This window comes from Urocitellus parryii, chromosome 1 (assembly GCF_045843805.1).
Source record: "Urocitellus parryii isolate mUroPar1 chromosome 1, mUroPar1.hap1, whole genome shotgun sequence".
NCBI lineage: Eukaryota > Metazoa > Chordata > Mammalia > Rodentia > Sciuridae > Urocitellus > Urocitellus parryii.
The window spans coordinates 214,611,660-214,624,723 of NC_135531.1; positions in this window are offsets into that span (position 1 = coordinate 214,611,660).

Consider the following 13,064-nt stretch of genomic DNA (forward strand, 5'->3'; position numbering starts at 1 on the left):
TCTCTGGATTTTTAAAAGGTGGAATGCTTCCAGAAGGGTGCTCACAGACCCAGCTCAAGGAGACACAGTAGTTCGCAGAGGTCTGGTAAGCACCAGAGTCTCAGGAAAGAGGATGGTGGACTCATTTTCTCCCTGGGCCGGGCTTCACTTTGCAGCCTGGCTTTCTGTACCACCCTCTCCATGTGGCAGAGAAGATAGCGACCACATGCTCTAGAGCTGCATCACCCCATTTAACCGTCCCTGCGTCAAGAGGGAGTCTTTCAGTCAGCATCTATGTGACACTCTCAGGGGAAGGTTCTGATGGGCATGGCTCAGGAGAGGGAAGAGTGAGGCTCAGAGGCTGGCCCAGCCCCTGTGAACCTCCCACTGCACCTCAGGGCAGAGTTGAAGCTCTGTGTCTAGCTCCACAGGGCAAGAATAGGAACTCCTCAAAGGAAAGAGGGCTGTGTTTCAAAGACAATGGGAGATCACCGCACGTGACAAAATCCCTAGCTGCCACAGCCCCATGTAGTAAAGGAGATTCAAACAGAACTTAGCTTCCAATGAAGTGTCTTAATAACTCCCTAACATTCAGCCTTCATTTGTGTGACATGATTGAGAGGCTGAATGTAAGCTGTGGAACATGATTCATAAGAAGATCAAGTGTTGTCTGAGCCATTTAGGGCATTATGACCATGCAGACCCACGGATTATAAATCATGGGAAGTGGGGATTTTTTGTACAGGTAGAGGAAAATATCTTACCCAGGAGGCAGAAAGCTCAAGGAGCTAGGGCAAGAATGAGACAGAGGAGGGTCATCAAGTTAGCTGTGGCTCTAATACTATTTAAGACGGTAATATACACAGCCATATGGAGCACCAGTACCTTGAGAGTTCACTGAGTCTCAATGGAAATGTCAGGCCACTTGCATAAGAGACTTGAGGGGTCCCAGCATGATGACAGGGATACTTTTCACTCTGCCCATGAATCAGCAAGAAGAGCCAGTAATTCTATGCTCCAATACTGGGTTTCACCATAATTACCAACCGAGGGTCTGGAGGTAATTTCAGCAGGGGAGTTGGATGGGGATGGGGAAGTGCCGAGACGCATTTACAGAACACTTCACCAATCCAAATTTTTGGAGTATTCTGGGATTTTCTCATAGGACCGCACCTCAAAAGCCTCCATCTGGGTAAAATCAAGATGAAATGTTTGCTGACTGCTTATACCCTAAGGGTGGGATGCTCTTCTTAAGAGTTTCTAAAAACCTTCCAAGCCAAGTGCCTGTCATAAGAAAGAGAATAGGATGCTCATAGTTTTCTTTCTTTCCTTTTTTTTTTTTCTTTCTTTCCAGTAAATTCTGGAGGGTGATAATTCAGAGCCATGCGTTGTGATGTTTCCTCTTTCTTTTTTTCAATGAAGACAGTGCAATGCTTAGACATGTCATGAACTTAGCAAAGGAAAATAATATATACTTTCAAAAATTTAGTACCCCAAATTTGGGACCCAGCAAATTGGAATCTAAGATGAACACACATGTAAATCTTTAACATGGTGCTTGTGGGAGGAGGGGTGATGGGAAGGGGAATGTAATTCAAATACCAGCCTGGAGGAATCATTTTGATTACGATGTAAGAAGCTATTGTAATGAGGTCAATTCTGGTCCTTATGTTATTAGCCGACCAGTGAGGACATAGACAAGGTAGAACAGAAATTAATTAGCAGTATAGGTGCTTTACAATCTGAGGTATTCAGAAATTTAGCAAAACTAGGTCTGCATTCTTGAAAAAAAATAAGATTGTAGAGAGACCTTATTAAAGCACAGAAGGCTCAGCTATTTAAGATGGTGACATACATAGAGGCAGGAATGTGCAGAGAGAAGCTGAAAGGCAGCCAGGCCCTGAAGGAATTTCAGTGGAATTTCTTCACCGGAGGAGTAGTTAATAAATAGAGCAGATTTCTAAGGGCAGAAACTAGAGCAGCTATTACAAATAGGTTTGTCGTCCCCCACCCCCACCTTCTTCTTCTTCTTCTCTAAAGGAGGAGTGATAGGAAGTTGGAGAGGAAAATGTTGAAACAAAGAAAAACAAGGTTGGTGTGTTCTTCCCATCTACCTCCCATGCAAAATTCTCATTCTGAATGTCATGTCATTTAATAATCATACCACCTTCTCTAGTGTTGGCTTGGGGTGTTCGATTTAGATTAATACTAGATACCATTAAGAATGTCGCTTAATATAATACTTTTCAAAAGTCTGAGATCCCATTTGTTTCGTCTCGTGGCCAACATCTCCGCCATTCTCCATCAGAATAGCAGAAGAACAGAAGCAAAGACTAGAGAATCCTTTTGTGCTCTGCAGTTGTGCCCTCCTCCTGCCTTTGAGGCGGGCTCGCCCTGACAGTCTGGTGCACGGAGATTTCTGGGAGGCAGTTTTAATACACTGGATGCTAGTGAGTCTGAGGGCCTGAGTTGTTTCTGCTCCCCTTCATCAAGTCGGTTGGAGGGATGCTAGCTCCTGGTGCACATTTGGATTGTAAAAGGATGACAAAAAGGGAACGTGTATGTCTTTTGGTCAACATCTTTGTGGTTTTATCAATATGCAGATTTCCTCTCACCTCACTGGTGAAACAAAAAAAAAGTTGCCAAGACTCAACTTTGCAAGAACTGTTAAACTTCAAAATTTGCCAGTTGATTCACGGGAAGGGAACTGTTACCTGGCTTTTTGATGTTTTTTCCTGTTACCAGTTCAATTTGTGTGTCTCACAATCCATGAAAAGTGAAGGAATATTTACCTAAAGCCTCCACAGGATTCTCTCAGGGTAGCCACAGAGGCAGCTCTCTTAGTGGCTGAGTTGACAGGTGTGAAGTGACTGGAGTCACCACAGCCCATTTCCTAGGCCACTGGCCTCATGGTCAGTTGGAGGTTTGTGCTCCACACAAAGCCTATTGAAACAGAATTCCTGCTGTAGATCCAGAGGAGACTGTGGCTCCACATTGGGGCCAGTATAAAACAAGGAATGAACATGGATATCTGGTGTGTATTAGACATCACTGGCTACAAATCTGGTGGATTAAACACAAAGCAATTCACGGAAAGGCTAGGGTGGCACTTGTAAATTGAAGGAAAAGCTTAAGCGTGAGCTAAAAGGAGAAAATAACAGATCTTTGGCTAGGGGAGGACTGGCACCTGGGTCGATAGTCCTCTAGTCCTCATGCAGTGGGAGGGAGGGACTCCCCTATAAGAGCTCAAGGTATGCCTACCCCAAAGTAAGGTAAGAAATGGAGTGGATGTGGTACAGTCAAAACAAACTATCCCTTCAACCAAAAACCAAGCCAAAGGAAGAAAATCAATCTTGCTATGCAAAAAGCCAGCAATCAGGGGACTTCTGGTAAACAGCATGACCTTTGTGGTCCAAGGGCCAGAGAAGAATCAGTTGAAAGGACAGGAAGAGAGACAGAAATAACAGGAGGGCAGGTGCTCAGCTCTCTAGGGGGGAGAGCTGTGGGAATGCCATTCTACCTATGAAAGCTTGGAAGGCTGGACCTGCTCCCCACCCCTGGACTCTCCCTGTCAGTAAAAGCCTCTGTTTGTGAGCCTTCTCTGGGAAGAGGTGTCCTGAGCTCTGCCTCTTGAGCTCCCTATCCCCTCCCTGCGCCTCTGCTTGGGTGAACTCTGGGACACTGTTCAGCCTCTTCTGCCAATGGAATTTCCTCCTTACATGTTTCCATGGGAACTGTTAAATTGCCAGGGGCCTCCACTCTTCGGCCTGGTTCCCTCTAGGCCATCCTCACTAGACTTCAGGAGCATGGTGGCTGGCAGCAGCTATGTCAGCACCATGGTTGGTTAAATAGGCCTTTGTGGATTGGCCTGGGAACCAAACCTCTATTTATAATGATTTCCTCTATGGAGAAATTCTTTGAGTTCCAAACACCCCATTGACTGATGACCTTTATGAACACAACTGTCCCATCTGGGCTCAGCAGTGGGGTGAGATCACTAGCAGTTGTCAGAGCCAAGCTGGGAACAGCAAACCAAGGCTGGGGCAGGCTGGGGTCAGAAGCCGGGTGTGGGGGGCAGCTGTGCAGGAGCAGCAGGATCAAGGCAGGAAGATTCAGAGGCATCGTGGCAAGTAAAGTGCAGATTTGAACCTGGGATCAAACCTGCTGGGATAGGGGGTCTACAGGGGAGAGGGTGGGTGACATGAGCAAAGAAACCAGGGTGAGTAGAGTGTGGCCAGATTATCAGAGGACTGGAAATGTATTATGCAATGCCTTTATTATCACACTCCTCTGGGGTCCCACTGCCAAGAACTGAGGAATGTGGCCACTTTGTCCTTATAGGTGTTACCCCATTCGGTGAAGCACAGTGTCCAATGGAAGCAGACTGCACTGGCTAAAAACCAGGGTCTGTGTTGCTGGTTCTATCCCTAGCACAGGGCCCTTGGCACAAGATTCCCTGTTGCTCTTCTCTCTTGCTCTTCTTTGCAAGTTCCATGGAAGGAAGTCCTGGGCAAAGGCCTTTATTTCCTGTTCTATGTGCTCATAAACTTGAAGGAGGTGAAGTTAAGGAGAAGAGGGAATGAAAAATATGGGAGGACTAGGGAAAATGGTGAAGATATGAAGATGTTGTCAAGAGAATTGGAGCTCTTCCCAAGAGTTCTATGGCTCTAGAAGCTTCCATTCAAAAAGAATTAGCCCTAGCAGCACTATTAATAATAGTAAAGAAATACAAAATGCCCAAAAGCTCATGAATGGATAAATGGTAAAAAAGTGGTATAATCATATAATGGAATATTATTCAGTCATAAAAAGAATGAGTACAAGTACTAACCTTGAAAACATTATTGAAAATAAAAAAGACAAAAAAGGTCACATGCACTCTGAATTCTCTTATGTGAAATGTTTAATGGGCAATTTCATAGATACAGAAAGTATATTAGTTATTGCCAGGGTATGGAATAAGTGGGAAATAGGAAATGATTGCTAATGTGTACAGGGTTTCTTTTGGAGTAATGAAAGTGTTCTGAAATTAGTGGTGATGGTCATACAACATTGTGAACATACTAATTGTTTACTGAATCATACACTGTAAAATGGTGAATGTTATGTGAATTATTTCTCAATTTATAAAAAGATTGATGGGAGACTGAGATAGGAGGATTGCAAGTTCAAGGCCAACCTCAGCAACTTACTATCTCAAAAACTAAAATAAAAGAGGGCCAGGGATGTAGCTCAGTGGTAAAGTGCCCCTGGGTTAGATCCCTAGTAACATTACCCCGTACCCTGCCCCTCCCCCCCCAAAAAAAAGATTGACATGACTTGGATGACTTGGTGAGGAGTCAATTTTCATCTGCATTTGCTGTTTCCAGAGCTCAGATCCTCTGCTGTCCTGTCCAGCTGCGTCTAGTGCATATGGCTTGGGGGACTTTACAGAGAATTTGGTATAATTGTTACTAAGTAAACATTTTTGAAAGAGTCAAGTGTTTCATGTTTGAGTCATGCACTCAAGTGGTGACAGGGAGACAAAGATAGGATTTGGGCCCTCGAAAATCTCTATCCGTTTCCCCAAGGCTACCCCAAATAGGAAGAACCATAACAGCAAACAAAACCACACCATAATGTAGAAGTACTTGTATAAGAAGTGCAAGTAAGTATTTTTAGAAAATGTGCCACTTTAATTGATCTATTCTAGACCATCGCTATTAAACATTGGATTTTCTAACCGAATACATCTTCACATGAGATAGTCTAAGTCACCTTTTCACTCTATTTCCTCCTGGAAGCCCCTCCAGCATGGAACTTCTGCGTAGCTATCTGTGCTGTGAGTCTGTCTCTGCATTTCTGCCTGTGCTTTTTGAATGCTTGATGTGGGGCCACCATGAACAAGATCCTGTTTCCAATGATAAACATGCTGAAGTGGGTGTTTGTCCTTGTAGGCCCAGCATGTGTAGGGAGCTTGCCTGGTGAGTATAACTCATGTTCTGAACCGGACAAATCGTTGAAGCAGAATGCGATGGTCGGAAGCGCTGGGTTCTCTGTGCTGCTTGATCAGCTGGTGTGAGAGGAGGAAGACTGAGCTGCAGCTCCTAGAACCTAAGTCCCCTCTTCAATTCTAGAGGACAAGGAAAATAGGAAGAAGAAATGCAGGAGAGAAGAGAATGGGAAGTGGCAAGGGAGAGGGACAAGTTGGATGATAGAGTGAAGTGAGATCAGAAGCCTGAGGAATTAAAGATGGATTACATTGACACGTGCAGCCTGTTTTTCTACTTGAGAATCTCTTGAAGCTTTTGGATTGTGGCACAAATCAGGAAATACATTTCGCATCATGACCCAGGATCTGTGCACCTACCTGTGTATGGAGGTATGTGGATTTGTAGAGCTGAACCAGAAGTTTAATGAAACATTTCTTAGGTTTTCTATGTGTGATGCATCCTGGATATTACTGTTCTGTTCCATTCTGTTCCATTCCATTCCATTCCATTTCAAGTGCCATTATTTTTAAAATGCTGGTTGTGATCGACCAAGTGGGTCGTAGAACACACTCTGTTTTTTTCTTCAGAAGGACCATACAACCTAACCTATTGCTCATTCTGGGCTAGGAGTGCTGTTAATGAGCTTTGATCACTTTAGCTCTGGCTACTGATTGTAGCTGACTCCTGGAGGTGGTCTGGGGAGCACTTCTGTGATGGGATGTCTCCAGGAACCTGGGTCCAGCTATGATGCCCGCCATATCTCCCTTCCACAGGCTTCTCTTGGTGGTTGCCATTTCTTTGTCTTTGGTGTATAGATTCTAAACTATCCCTCCCCTCCTTTCCAATTAGTACATGATAGCATGTAGTGTGTGTTTCCCCTTAAGACAAAGCGGTTCACCTCTCACAGGAAATGAACAGATATATTCATAACAACGCAGCTTGCCAAATGGTTGATTCACTCAGCCCAGGCATGTTGGAAGACTGTACACTATAAGCTTTCTGAAGATAATAATGAAGATATGGGTAACTCATTTTGGTTATAGCATAGAACTATCTCTGTTTTTCAAATACAGATTTATATTAAATTATTAGTATTTTCTTCTTGTGAGTAAAAAATATGTTAAGATATCCAACAGTTGTGCCTAGGATGCAAAAATATGGAGATCTATGAAGGTAATATCTATTTATTATAACCTTCCCTATCACGCAGAACTGGACACTGGTTATAACTGGAGCCTTGTGATTCCATTTTTTATTTCCACTTACATATTTTCTCTTTTTTTTGTTAACTAGTTGAATGTAGGTTATGGAAGGAATTTAGTGACATATATGAAGAGTTTTGGCATCTGGGTATATCCTGTGATGGATTTTATTTTATTTTTCAACATCTCTGCATAGTCCCTTCTCCTTTTTATTCTCATGTATGAATTTTAAATGGGGGCAAAATTTAGCTCCTAGGGACGTAAAAATGTCTTGCTTTATATGCATAAAGCATAGATTTATAGTATTAAAATTTCATGGGGACAATCAGGCAAAATGCCTTGAATGGCTCCTTAAGGAGGAAATAATGAAAAATAAGTTGGGAAACATTCTTCTGATGCAAACCTGGTCATCCTTGAGATCTTCATATTCTTGCAATTCTTTTCTCTTTCAAGACTTATGGGTGGGTGGAATGTCCTCCTGTTCCTCCTTTCCTTTTGCAGACTAATCATTCTTCCTAAAATTTCCCCAATGAATTCATCCTAAAATTCCTCACCTCCTTTAAAGTGCCTTTAAAGCACAGATGAGTCCTCCTGGCTTAGATAGCTACAGAGAGTTACTAAGATTAATGTTTCTATAAACACTCACAAGTTTTTGTGTGGGCATAAATATTCATTTTTCAAGTTTCTGTCTGGACAAGGAATTTGCATGCCTAGTAGTAGAATTTCTGTGTTATATAGTAAGTCTATGTTTTACATTTTGAAGAACTGTGGACTGTTGTCCAAAGCGGCTGCACCATTTTACATTCCCATCAACAATATGTGAAGGTTCCACTTTCTTCACATCCTATTCAATATTGTTTTTTAAAAAATCCTTTTATTATAGTCATCTCAGTGAGCATTAAGTGGTATGTCATGGTTTGGGTTTATATTTTCTTAATGGTTAATGACATTGAACATCTTTTCATGTGCTTATTGGTCATTTGTATGTCTTTTTTTTTTTTTTCGTTTGAGAGAGAAATGTCTCTTCACACCCTTTATGATGTGCAATTATTTGTTCCCATACCATGTGTTGTTGTCTTTTCATGTTTTTTTAATGGTGTCTTTTGAAGCACAAGTTTTCAATTAAAAAAAAATTGTTTTGAGATGGAATCTTTCTGCATTGCTTAGGCTGGCCTTGAACTTGCTGTTCACCTGCCTTGGCCCCCTGAGTAGCTGAAATCACAGACATGCATCAGCACACCTGACAAAGGTTTTTAATTTTGATGAAGTCCAGTTTATCTATTTTTTGCTCTGGTGCTCATGCCCTTGGAATCATATGAAAGAACCATTGCTTATACAATCCAATCTGCCCCTATGTCTTCTTCTGAGAGTTTTATAGCTTATGATCCATTTTGAGTTAATTTTTGCATATAGAGTGAGATAGAGGTCCAACTTTATTCTTTTGTATGTAGATATCCACTGTCCCACCACCATTTGTTGAAAAAACTATAGAATTGTGTTGGCAGTCTACTAAAAACAATCAGTTGATTATAGATACATGAGCTATTTCTGAAGTATCAATTTTATTCCATCAATTTATTTGTTTATCTTTATGCAAGTACTATATTGTTCTTTAAGTTTTGAAACTGGGATGCATAATTCCTCAAACTTTTTTCCCCCAAGATTATTTTGGCTATTCTGTGTCTCTTAAATTTTCTTATAAATTTTAATATGAGATTATCAATTTCTGAAAAGAAGTCAGCTGAAGTTTCACTAGTATGTCATTAAATCTGTAGATCAGTTTGAAGAGTATTACTTTATAACATGAAGTCCATAGGCACAGGATATTTTTCCATATATTTTCCCACAATTAAAAAAATTATTTGTTCTTTTTAGATATACATGATAGTAGAATGTATTTTGATATGTCCTACATACATGGAGTATAATTTACCATTCTTGTGGTTGTACATCATGAAGAGTTACACTGGTGGTGTATTCATATATGAACTTAGGGAAGTTATGTCCAATTCATTCTACTGTCTTTCCTGTTTCCATCCCCTCTCCCCTCCCTTCATTCCCCTTTGGCTAATCCAATGAACTTCTATTCTCCCTCTCATCTTATTGTGTGTTAACATCTGCATATTAGAGAGAACATTTAGCCCACAATGTTTTGAATATAGGTTTTATTTTTCTTTTGTTAGATTTATTTCTAAATATTTTATTCTTTTATTTACTTATTATTTGTTCTACTTAGTTGTACATGACATTAGAATGCATTTCAATCGATTATACCCAAATGGAGCGCAACGTTTCAATTCTCTGGTTGTACAGGTTGTAGAGACACATCATTCATGCAATCATACGTGTACATAGGACAGAGATGGCCATCTCATTCCACCATCTTTCCTACCCTCATAATCCCTCCTCACTTTCTCCTTTGCCCAATCCAAAGTCCGCCATTCTTCCCATGCCCTCCCTGCCATCATGGATCAACATCTACTCTTGAGAGAAAACATACAGCCTTTAGTTTTTTGGAATTGGCTTACTTTGTTTAGCATAATATTCTCCAACTCCATCCATTTATCTGCAAATGCCATAATTTTATTCTCTTTCAATGCTGAGTAATTCCATTGTGTATATATACCACAGTTTCTTTATCCATTCATCTATTGATGGGCATCTAGGATGGTTTCAAAGTTTTAGCTATTGTGAATTCAGCTGCTATAAACATTGGTGTGGCTATGTCACTATACTATGCTGATTTTAAGTCCCTTAGGTATAGACCGGGGAGTGGGATAGCCGGGTCAAATGGTGGTTCCTTTTCAAGTTTTCTGAGGAATATTCCCACTGCTTTCTAAAGTGGTTGCACCAATTTGTAGACCCACTAGCAATGTATGAGTGTACCTTTTCCCCCATATTCTCTCCAACATTTACTATTGCTTGTATTCTTGATAACTGCCATTCTGACTGGGGTGAGATGAAATCTTAGAGTAGTTTTGATTTGCATTTCTCTAATTACTAAAGATGTTGAACACTTTTTATGTATTTGTTGATCACTTGTATATCTTCTTCTGAGAAGTGCCTGTTCAGTTCCTTAGCCCATTTATTGATTGGGTTATTTGTTTTTTGGTATTAAGGTTTTTTTTTTTTTTGAGTTCTTTATATATCCTGCAGATTGGTGCTCTATCTGATGTACGTGTGGTAAAAATTTTCTCCCATACTATAGGCTCTCTCTTCATGTCAATAATTGTGTTTTTTCTTTTCTTTTTTTTTTGCTGAGAAGAAGCTTTTTAGTTTGAATCCATCCCATTTATTGATTCTTGATTTTATTTCTTATACTTTAGGAATTTTCTTAAGGCCTAATATGACATGATGAAGATTTGGGCCTATTTTTTCTTCTATTAGGTGCAGGATCTCTGGTCTAATTGCTAGGTCCTTGATCCATTTTTCAGTTGAGTTTTGTGCCTCATTTGTTAGATTGGTTCTTTTTGATGCTATTGTCAATAAACTTGTTTTCTGAATTTTATTTTAGTATCATTCATTACAGTGTGTAGAAATATAACTGATTTTTGCAGATTGATAATGAGTCCTGTGCCCATACTTAGGCTTGCTTATTAGTTCTAATAGCTTTTTGGTGGATTCCCAGGATCTTATGTATCCAAGATCCTTAAGGTCTATGTACAGGACCATGTAATTTACACATAGAGATACTATTCAGTCAGGATGATTTGACTTTTCTTAATTGATTGCTCTTGTTGGAACCTGCAGTAATATGGTGTTGGTTAGAAGTGGAGAACATACCTCTTTGTTTGCTTCTGACCTTAGGGGTGAAACTCTCAGTCTTTCACCATTAAGTGTAATATTAGCTGTTGGGTTTTTCTTTTTTTTCCTTTTTATTCAGATTAGGAATTTCCCTTTTATTCCTAATTTGTTGAGTGCTTTTAACAGGAAGTAGTGTTGGATTTTTGTCAAATGCTTCACTTTAACTATGGAGATGATCATGTGGTTTTTAAATTTTTATTACATTGACATTGTATTCTATATTAATTGATTGTCAGTTTTTTAATTATTTGTTTGTGAGAAGTGTTGGGGATTAATCTTGGAATTTGTGAAAGCTAGTTAAACATTGTAACCCTGAGCTATATATGCAGTCTCTGATTTTCAGGTTTTAAACAAAACTTACATTCCTGTAATAAATCCTACTTAGTTATGGTGTACAATTTTTCTTATATGTTGTTGGATTCTATTTGCTACAATGTTCTTGAGGATTTTTGTGCCTATAGTCATCAAAAATACTTGTCTATAGTTTTCTTATAGTGACTTTGTCTGGTTTTGAATTATATGAATTAAGTATATTTATTGTACAAATTTCTTCAAAGAATTTGTTAAAGATTGGTGTTAACTCTTTGGTAGAGCTTATCAGTGATGACATCTGGGACTGGACTATGCTTTGGAGATACACACACACACACATATACCTACACACACATATACATACATACATATATATGGTATATAATATTATATCATATGATATATAGAGAGTAATATATATTACTAGCTCAATCCTGATTGTAATCAGGATTTTTACTTCTTTAGTCAGCCTGTATAGTGTATGTGTCTCTGAAATGTGCTCATTTTATCTAAATTATCAATTTTTGGCATATAGTTGTTCATAGTTCTTGTATTTTTTATTTTTATTTTTATGAGAATAATACTCATTTTTTAAAATTCCTGATTTGAATAATTTTGTCTCTTTGGGCTTGGTCAATCTAGATAAATATCTGCCAATTTTGTTAATCTTTTCAAGAAGCAACTTCTGATTTTGTTAATTGCTTCTGTTTTTCTGTTCTTTATTTCCCTAATGTCTGATTTAATTGTTATTATTTTTTCCTTCCAGCTTATTTTGAATTTAGTTTGCCCCATCCCTCCAGTATGATAAAGTAGAAAGTTAAATTATTGATTTGAGATCACCTTTTAAAAGACAAACATTTCCACGTATAAATTTCCCTCTAAACACTGCTTCCTTTTTTTTTTTTTTTTGTATATCATATATCTCGGTATATAGTATAACTCAAAGCATTTTCTTTGATTTCACATGTAATTTCCTTTGTAATTTCTTCTTTGGCCTTTTGATCATTTAAGTCTGTGTTGCGCACTTTATATGTATTTGTAAATTGGCCAAATCAATTTGATATTGATTTCTAATTTCACTCTATGGTGGTTGGAAAACATTTTTACATGACTCCAATTGCTTTAAGTACATTCTTCATTATTCTCCAGCTTAACATCTCGTCCATGATGGAGTACTACTCATCATGGTCCTGAAAGACAGTCCCAAATGCCACAGTCTTGAATGTTGAAATCCCCAAGCACCAAAACCTCCAAATTCTAAAATCCCTAATGTTTAAAATTCCTAAGACTAAAACCCTCCAAATCACAATTGTAAAAGTTTAAAATCCTGAATGGTGAAAACCTAAAAGCTGAAATCCTGAAAACTTCCATTGAACAAAAAGGTCATGTAAGAGAGGTAGAAAGCTAAATTTAGGAGAAGGATTCATATATTTTTGGACAGTTGTAGCAAGTTATTGGAATAAACACCGAGAAACCCAGGAAAGCATTGTCTGTAACACTATTTCCTGGAGAGATTATTGTGTGAGTCTAAATGGAGTAGGTGGGAACAAACTTCCATGTCAAAAATAAGTGTGATCAAATTCTAAAAGAAAAGAGCCACTAGGCATGATGCAAGACTTCAAAATACAGTTAATGATGTGAAAGTTGGTCAGCTCTTTGGACAAACTCTATGTAATTGCCCATAATCTTTGTCTTAATAGAATGTAAAAATTATGTCCAATTTTCTTCTTAGATGTTTCTTTTTTCCCTCTGTTATTCTAAATTGTCAAAATTAGGGGTTTTTTTTATTTATTTT